This window comes from Cotesia glomerata, linkage group LG7, assembly GCF_020080835.1.
Source record: "Cotesia glomerata isolate CgM1 linkage group LG7, MPM_Cglom_v2.3, whole genome shotgun sequence".
NCBI classification, from domain to species: domain Eukaryota; kingdom Metazoa; phylum Arthropoda; class Insecta; order Hymenoptera; family Braconidae; genus Cotesia; species Cotesia glomerata.
The window spans coordinates 8,978,930-8,989,018 of record NC_058164.1 but is presented as its reverse complement, the minus strand read 5'-3'; the positions used below and the strand labels follow the sequence as shown (position 1 = coordinate 8,989,018).

At 30.5% G+C, this 10,089-nt stretch overlaps 1 long non-coding RNA gene across 1 annotated transcript; it reads right to left on the bottom strand.

Annotated features, from left to right (window-relative positions):
• Positions 1 to 456: 456 nt before the first annotated feature.
• On the bottom strand, positions 457 to 2,618 carry LOC123268387. The gene is made up of 4 exons (XR_006510225.1): positions 2,062 to 2,618; positions 1,723 to 1,876; positions 623 to 730; positions 457 to 544 (listed from the first exon to the last, which is right to left on the bottom strand). It is a non-coding gene; the product is annotated as an uncharacterized LOC123268387 (long non-coding RNA).
• Positions 2,619 to 10,089: the final 7,471 nt, after the last annotated feature.

Sequence of the window (10,089 nt, the reverse complement as noted above, 5' to 3'; positions counted from 1 at the left end):
TTCTACGAATTTAAATATCTAGTGTAAATACAGCAATAAAAATAACGTACTAAAAATTTTATATTCAAATAAAAAAATTAATATTATATTTTATTCAACGATTAATAATACGATAAATGAATCATTGTCTAGCGAAATTAAAATTTTATTTTGCAGTAATATTTTTTTCCATCAATAAGATGATACATTATTATTTCGCGAACGTATCTATTAAAGTTAAATTAAAATTTTAAAATAAAACAATTTGTAATAACAAAACCGTAAAAATGAAAAAAAAAATAAACTAATCGTTTTAGATATGAGTAATACGGAAAATATTTAAAAATAAATAATGTTTTTTTTTTGTTACATTGATACCGTAGATTATTAAGGAATTTTTTTTTCAACTTGTGATTGAATGCGTGTAACATTTGACGTCACAAGTGATACGCAATTATCGTTTAAGTTTCTTATACTCTCCCGCATTTATTTCTCAGTACGATAAAGTCAATCGTTTATTATATTTTGTACTCTTTACAAATACAATAAATAAATTTTAAAAAATCTGAAACATAATGAAATAATATATAATTTTAAATAAATGAAAATCTCAATATAAATACATATATCTCGGGATTTTTACCTTGGCTAATAAACGTATGTTTGCACTCAGCATTCCGTTACTGGAATCGACAACGTCTCGTACATTTTAAAAAGCGATAAATTGTTAAGCTTGCTCGTCACGAACTACCTTTTTAAATGAAAGAGACACTCAGTAAAAGAGCAAAAGAATAAATAAAAAAATGTTTAAAAGTTTAATGAATAAAAAATAATTCTTTAAATGATAAATTCTCTTGTTACAGCGGTAGACAAAAAAACCATCGGAGTATCATTAACAATACTATTTTAAAGATAATTTATATTAAAAAAACAACAATGTCTATTGAATTGAAAATTTATCATTTATAATAATACGTAATTTATTTTATTAATAAGTATGGATCCGGCATAAAGTTTAAATTGCGATAAAAATGATAAGAGCCATTGAGTTTGTGTAAGGAAGATGATAAACATAAATGTGTAACATTCGACAATTTACTTAACTCTTATTATCATTTCTATTATATAAATTTCATTTGAAATAAATTTAAACACTTGTTACTACAATTTTAGCTTATTAATTACAAAATTAGTCATGATAAAATTTATTCAAACGTTTAACCGAACCTTTAAATCGTCTTATCATTATTATTATATTTATTTGAATTATTTATAAATTTAATTTAATATTTAGTCATATATTTATTTTTTAATTAAATAAACCAAAACGAAAATAATGGACCGAAGATAATAAAATGTTAAAAATAAAGAAAAAAAAATATGTGAAGGTCAATGGCAAAAACAGCTAATGACTAAAAGTCTCGAAGCAAACAAAGCGTTAAAACGAATAAGAAATTATTTACTCACATACTCAATGATTATACATTTATATTTAGATTTTAATATTAGTTGGCAAGTTTTATAATACTCTTGGATAATTATATTTCTGATTGCACGCTCTTCTAATTATCGTTATCAAATGCCGGATCTATGTATGAAAAATAAAAAAATCAACACTTTCAGAGTCTAACGCAGTTAGATAAGTGACATGTTTTCTGAATAAATTACCATTAAAAATAAAAAAAAAGGCTGTTGCTAAGAGAGTCAATATTAATATATTTATAAAAAAATTCATTCACTTACTGATTAAAAAATAAAAAATAAGAAGAAATAAAAACTTAAGGAAAGATGAACGCCGAAGCGTGTCGGCGATCGGTGGAAAGTAACAAGAACGCCGACAAGGTTTTCCGGTCTCTGTACGTGGGAACTTGGTCGTATCGACGCGTTCAGAGTCTAACTAATAAAACAAAATAAAATAAAAATAAGTAAATAGTAAAATGAACGGAGTAATTATAATAATTCCATAGCCTTAACCGGATAAAATAGGAATATCTGGAGAAAAAAAAAATTAAAAAAAAAATTGAGCCGGTTGAACAAAAAAATACAAATATATATAATAATTAATAATAAAATAAAACTTACCAATATTATTTCCAGTGAAAATAATACTCAACGGTGGATGTTTAATAGCTGGTGGTTGAAAGAGAACGACTAGAGTTAGTTGACGGTGGTAACTTAAATAAAAGTTTGCTGAGAATGAGGAGCACACAGCAGCACAGAGACTAGAATAGAGAGAAGTGAAAGAAGAGAACACCCGGGTACGGAGATGGAATCACTACCGCACTCACTGCGAAACTGGCCCCGCACCCTGAACCACTAAGCACCACTGGGGTCACACACACCTTTCCCGCGGCTCTCGTCGTTCCCCACAAATTCCCCACTTCTTCAGCTACTTTCCCATTGGCTCATTCGAATCCCCTCGCGTGACGTCACAACTTTTGAACTAAACGTACAAAACGACCTCGCGTCCCCACTCTGGGCTTCTGAGCGCACCACACAGTCACCGGCGTATAGTATTTATACCTACACTCTTAACTCACCGGAGTGAAGTTGGGTTTGTCTTCACTCTTCAAGACAGTAGGAGAGAGAAGAAAAGAGAAAGATACGCCCGCCCTTGTTCGTCTCGGTCTTGATCTTCTTCTTCTTCTTCAGAGATGTGTAGTGAGTTTGTATTGAGTACGAGGCGGCACAAGCTTGACTCGATCGGAGACCGGACGCTGAGACGGGATTACCTGCGGACCCTGCAGAGACTGAGCAGACCCGTACCTTTAAGCTACCCAGGTATACACCAGGGAGACACAAAAAGAAATAAAAAAGACGGACACATTCCAACCGACTATAGTCGAGACCCGTAACGATTCCCATACGCTGTAACGTTAAACAACGCGGATAACTATATATATGTACGAGATGACCTAACCCCCGTCCCCTCTCTCCCCGAGGATGTCTACGTCTACACTCAAAACTACAGACGAGATGATCTTCAGGCTCCAAGGTAACCATCACCCCGGACTTAAAAACTCACGCGGTCTTTGTCAGCATCACTCTTGACAATAAGATATGGACTTATGTATGCAATATAAATATATATTTAACCGCTCGAGAGAAGAATCTACGCGGTATCAAGTTAAACGTCACACCAGAAGTTATCATTTCGTAGCTACGTCAGCGAGGGACCCGGAGAAAAAATATAATAAACCCATTTTTCAACTTTATAAGTTATCTAAACGCCACATAGGGGAAAGTAGCGTTTTTTTTTTACATTGAATTCTTTATTTTTTCTACAGTTTTATTAACAACAATGAAAAACACTGAAGTTAACTGATAGAAATCTTATATTTTTTTTTTTAATTTTGTAGCAATTAAATTATTATTAAAACATTTTAATAAAAAAATTTCTCAGGTAAAAATTAAAAACAATTATTAATGGAATTTTTTTAAAGCACTTTTCTTTATTGTAATTTATTTGTTATAAAAATTTGAACAATTGACAGTGGTCAGGTAACTTTGGAAAATTTACTAAAATTTTTTTAAAATTTTATAGCAAATAAATTATTATAAAAAAAATTTCACATGTGAAAATTGAATAATAATTATTAATGGAAATTTTTTAAAGCGCTTTCTTTTGTTGTAATTGATTTGTTATAAAAATTTGAAAAATTTATAGCTAAATTGTAAGCTAAATTCAGTATCATAACAATGAACAGTTTTAATGACAATTCTTGATTTTTTATGTTAATTATTTTTCTTTTAATGACTTTATTTTTTTTTTCCAGATCTTGTAGTCTTCGTGATTATTTATAAATAGATTTTATGATTTTTAGATTTTAGATTTAGATTTTGTTTATTGATGTCAAGGCACAGACCAAATGGCAATTTCTATTACATAGTATATACAGTTTTTACAAGAAAACAATTTCTGTGAGTACATAACATAGTATTGCATAAAATTAATTTCAATTTAAATAATTTGTAAATAACGGAGTAAAATCAAATTAAACTTGGAAATTAATATAGAAAATAAGAATTTAAAATTTAAAATTTTAATGTCACCAATTCAGATGATAACTCAGCATAATAATTCTGCGAATTGCACTTACTTTATCCTTACCTTAATCTTTAATGATGATTTGTTGACAAACATAATTTTGACATATAACGTCATTTTAATGAAATTGATTAAAATTTGAAGCTATTAAGGTTTTGTTGGAAATTTTTATCAAACAGCTGCTCCATAGCTATTTAGGATCCGTTTGCTTTTATGGTAATTATATTTTGTTTTTCGCTTAACACATGTGGATGAGTATTTCAACATTTATGTAAAATGTTGATTTTTTATTTCTTTGTATTATGACGATGTACATATTCGACATTTATAGATATAATCGTATGATGTTTGTAATTAATTTTTCAGATGGTTGAAAAAATTTCAATGAAAGAAGTCTTTATTTGAAAACTTACTCATTTTCAAACACTTTTATTGAATTCAAATGAAATATTAAATGAAAAATAGGAGAAATTTATTGAAAAGGCACATTAGAAGAATAAAATTTAGGAAAATACATTTAATACTGCGTAAGCTGATGATGAATCAGAGTCAGTTGGAAGTTCCTTTATCCGGATAAAATTCTGTTTTAAAGAATTTTATTCTAACTTCGATTAATAAAAGAAACCACAGAATTTTCAAACTTGATTTAGTTAATCGAAATGAATTAAGTATCAATAAATCACTGAACATACTTTTTAAATTTGAATATTTTATTAATTTATGAAATTTTATTGACTTACGGTTAAGGTAATATTAAATTAAGAAGAAAAACAATTTGAATTTTAAAATTAATTTTAATAATTATAAAAATAGAAATGAACTTTGATTCACTTAAAATGATTTTTTAAAACAGAAATTTTATTTTGGAGTATAAAATTTTTTAAAACTAATCGTATATTCCGATTGAATTCAAATAATGAAGATATTTTTTACTGTAAGAATTCATTTTAAATTGGGAAATTTCCTTTCTGAGAAAGTAATTTACAGTCCAGAATTACGACTTGTTTCATTTATAAAAAGTTCAATTATAATAAATTGGGTTATTTATACCAAAGACACATTAATTAATACCAATTCACTTAAATTACTTACTTTGAATCGAAAATTTCCCTTATTGAAATAAAATATGTATCATTATTTCCTGTAAACAATTTCGATTTATTCTAATTCGATCTATTGAACCGGACGAAGTAGTTACATAAAAAACTTCATAGAAGTGTTCTAAGCCGTAAAAAATTCAAAGTAGTTTTAAATAATCATAGTAATTTTTCACGTACTCCAAATATACAATTACTCTTAAAGAAAAAAATTGTTTTATTTCATTGTTATTCTTTTTGCTTGTTATTTTATGAGTTTAAGCTTGAAGAAATACTATATGTCTACATACACCAATGTTTTTGGCTGCAATAGTAGCAATATTTATGTTAAAAAATTTATATATTCGTTTAATAGTATTGTATATCATAAATTATATGTAAGTAGTAGTAAGTTGTCTAAAAGACCAAAGTTCGTTTAGTAGAAAGAAGAATTGCCGAAAAATTCATCTCGCCATCAAGGATGTTGGTCTAAATTCATGATTATACGCGTTTAAATAAAAAAACTACGCAGTATCACTACACGGAAGGGCTCTTCTGAAGTTTTTTTTTTTTATTACATATACTATTTTATATAGATATATATATACGTTATAAATACTAATAAAATAGAGAAAAGAACACGAGCGAAATTTGAAAAGACGTCCGGTCCTGACAAAAAGAATAAAACGAATTTTACAGACAAAAAAAATAAAACTTGTATTCTTGGTATTGTAAAAACGGCTAAATTTTTCATGGTGACTTAACGATGAACGGAAAATTTTCAACAATGCCCAGCAAGGTTGTTTTAAAATAATTTAAATCTTTAAATCTTAAAAATGGTAAACCTAAATACCTTAATACAAGGTATATAGTAGCAAAGCAGTAAAGCTTTTCATAATTATTTCGTGCAGTACTTAATTATTCATTCAACTCGTAAAAAATCTAAAAATAAAATCTATGTAAACCGAATTTTCGGCGCGGGCTTTTGTTAACAACTATACCTACCGAAAATCAAAGTTCGTTATTATAAATTTCCAAGTACTCGGTCGTTAAATCTTTAGCTCGAAAATAAAACCTCAACTTCGCATTTACTGTTATTCTAATTTCAATTCTGCAGGTATAAAATTTAGCAGTCAGGAGCACACCTGCGTCAACTTGTTGATATTCTTACCTTTTTTTTTTATCTTATTTTTTTTTTTTTTTTTTTTTCGCTTATTCTAACTTCGGGGGAGGTGGATCGTCATCAGGATTTCAATGCAACCTTGGACGTTACCTTCAACTTCCGGCGGATATAAATCGTCCTTGCTCGTTTGAATTGTCATGTTTTGCAATACCAATTGTCCATCACGATTACCACCATAAATAATAACAATGTTCTGAAAATAATAATTTGAATCTGAAAACTCGGACTCTATATTACTTGCTTTTATTTATATTTATATTTACGACACTCTCAACCCATAAACAGAAATATATAATTATATAGCTATAAAATTGTACGTTTAAAACATAAATTTATATACGTACAACACTCACATACTTATTATTCATGTAGAATTGCACCGAGTACGTGAGATTGAATGACTGATGTTGTACGTAAAAGAGAATATGTAGATTACGTTAGAAAAGGCACATTTATAATAATTGATCCACAGGAATCTACTTTGCACTACATAATATACAATATATATAATACTGTACAGAGTAAATCGTTACGATGACGGTTATAACGTTTTTCTTACATTGTAAATTTCTTCTGTTGTATATATTTATATACATATATCGGATTTTGGAATCCGTTACCAAGTAAGGGACTATAGAAATCGGTTCGCACCTGCCCACCGTACTAAAAAGAAAACTTTAAAAGTTTTGAACCCCCTAAGCCTCTTTCCTCTCATCTGTACCAGGTCTCTACCCTCGAAGCTGTGCCTCGTGCAGAAGAATAGAGAAAAAAAACCACCGCGGTGAGGTTTAAGTGTGTGTAAAATATATATATGAGAATATGGTACATATATACAGAGATGAAACACAGGTTTTCGGTTATATGTACTTCCATTCTCCTGCTCCATACCATATACCATATACCAGTATCCAGCATCTAAAAGTTTTCGAATACGAATGCTCAGATGTTTTCTTGCTTACCTGCAGTCTCGTCCTCGTTCTCGATCTCATTCTCGTCCTCTACGCTGTTCCATTTAGTTTTATAACCATTCGTTGTAGTTGGACATTGTCCGTTCTACTCTCCCTCAAAAGGTGGGTTGTTTGTTTCTTCGTTGGTTCCATTTGGTCAGGTGGGATTCGGAAGCGTCCATTTGATACTCAAAAACGTTTATTATTTTTTATTTAATCTCTGGTTTTCTCCCTCTTCTCAACGGCATTCCAAACATTTACAAGAGTTTATACTTATTTATTTTTCATTTTATTCAATAAATAAATATATACATTTTTACACATTAACAACACTTGGTCTGACTAATATATAAATTTTTTTTGTATTATTTAATATTTAGAGGTTTAAATTAATAACTATAAATTTTATTTTTATTATTATTATATACTTATAATATATATCTTTATTTATAACAAAGAACTGCATTCGAGGATAAAAGTATTTTTAACAGCCGACGAGACCGTTTTCAGGTCAATCATCAATATAAATTGGAGAGGAGTAGGTATGCCAGTTCAAAAAAAAAAAAAAAAAAAAAAAAGATAGAATAGACAGAATGATATATTAAATATTTTCTAGGTTCTAGGGTTCGGGCTCAGAAGACCATTAAGGGTTTTTATAATTTATCTTTTGAAATAAAAAAAAAGATAAAATATAAATTTCTTCTTAAAACTCCGGACTCACTCGTACAGTTTTGTTGTATATGGACTATGGAGGAGAGTAAGATTACTTTAACCGACCATTAGCAACCTTTTTAGTTACCATTACAGCGAACTACAACGGCCTTTTAGGTCTCCCACATAACACAAAATCCCTTTCAGGTAAAAACCAAAATTTACGGTTCGATAATACAACTTTAAAATATTTTTAAATAAATTCATCTTGTATTATACTAAATACTAAAACATTCACACTCTACTCATCATCATCTTAATTCTTATTATTATTATTATTATTATTATTATTATTATTATAATAACCTTAATGAACATTATACTCCAACTTCTCTAAAATTTTTTATAATAGATTACGCCACCACGTGGATGAGCGATTTCATCCGCAGCATAAAACATGGCCGTGATCTGTCGGCGGCACGGTAAGCCGACATTGCGGTTGCAGAAAACCGCGTATTGAAGTCTCCACGCGACTAGATAAATAACGAGTATCATCTTGGCATCAGCATCTCTCCATTCTACGGGAGCTATCTCCATCAATTCGCTCTCATTTTTTTTTTTTTTTTTTTTTATACAACAATACATCCCACGTAAGTCCTAAAATAAAAACCTAAAAATCATCAGTCTAATCTAGAATATAAAATCAAAAAATTACCAACAGTTATACTTATTAATGCAATTATCTTTTGCAGATTTTCAATAGTCCTGACTCATTCCGAATCTTAACAATTTTTTCAAACAAAGCAGCTTGTCAATCAATGGAGATAAAAAAAAAATCGACGCCCTTGAGGTGTCCTCACACGTGTCTCTCTGAGGTCTTGTGGTGACAAGAAAACGAGTCGGATTGGCAGAATGGAACCAGCCAGCCAAAGTTACAGTGTACAGTATAGAGTATATAGTTTGGTAGCATCACCGCCATCAGCATCCCATCCAGTAATTGTCAGTGTACGGCTTATGGCAACGCCGTACCCTGGATAGGAGTAATTATTTCTTCTTTTCCAGCGGGCACATCTGAGCACCGCGATGACATCATCGCCGATCATTTATTTATGTCTATGTATGTATTGACGGCTATGTATGTACGAGACGTCAGAGTATGGAGTATGGAGTGGTACCAAAGAGTGAGTCTGCAAAGACCCACGCCTACTCCTCGATCTTAAACACACCGGTTTATTTTTCTCTTCTGATTCTCTTTGCGAGACACTCCAAGTCTCATTTTATTCTTTCTTCTTGTAGAGCAGATAGCTTTAATGGCGCTTCTCTTTAACTCTTTCATTTCTTAGCTTAAACTATATATCTATATATAATATAATATCGGTGTCTCATGTGCAAAATGCATTTTCATCCTCTGCTATACAACTTCCATCCCATTCTGTTTGGTACATAACGTTCTTAGCAGAAGAGAGCAACCAGGATGACCAGTCGAGTTTTGCAGAACTATAGCATACATCCAGTATACCGGTTATGCAGATATCCACATCCAGTTGAAAGTATATGTATATAAACATACATACTCTTGGTGGATGTTACACCCTTCTCCCCTCAACAGACAACAAGAAGGGGCGTCTCGTGATGATCATCTCCCCGTCGCCTCTTTTGCTGTCGCTGGTTTTACAGTCGGCAAACTCGCTGCTGCTGTTGCTACTTTTCTCAGATGCTTTACTGTTGATGCCGTTGCTGCTGCTGCTGCTGCTGATGATGCTGATGATGCTGATGCTGATGATGCTGATGCTGATGCTGTTGCTGTTGCTTTACTTTTACGATATCCCGTCGTGTCTCCTTCGAAATTCTCAAGACAGCTTGCCAACTAAACCTGATTAACCGCGCCAACATGATTTTACCACTTTAAATCTTGGGCTGGTTGGATATTACCTGAGACACAAGTTTTAAAGAATTAAAAATAGATAGTAACGGTTAAATAAAATTAACGAAAGTAATATTTAATATTAATTCCTGTGTTTAACAAAAGTTAAGTGGAAAATATGATGACTCTGCTGTATTTGACTTATTCATTGGTTAATTTTTTTTTCTTCTTTTGCTTTTTCTTCTTCTTCTTCCATTAAATTCTTATTTATTATTATATATATTTTTTTAGTCTTTTTTGGGCAGTCAGCAGTCGGCAGTTTTTATTCCCATGGACTTTGT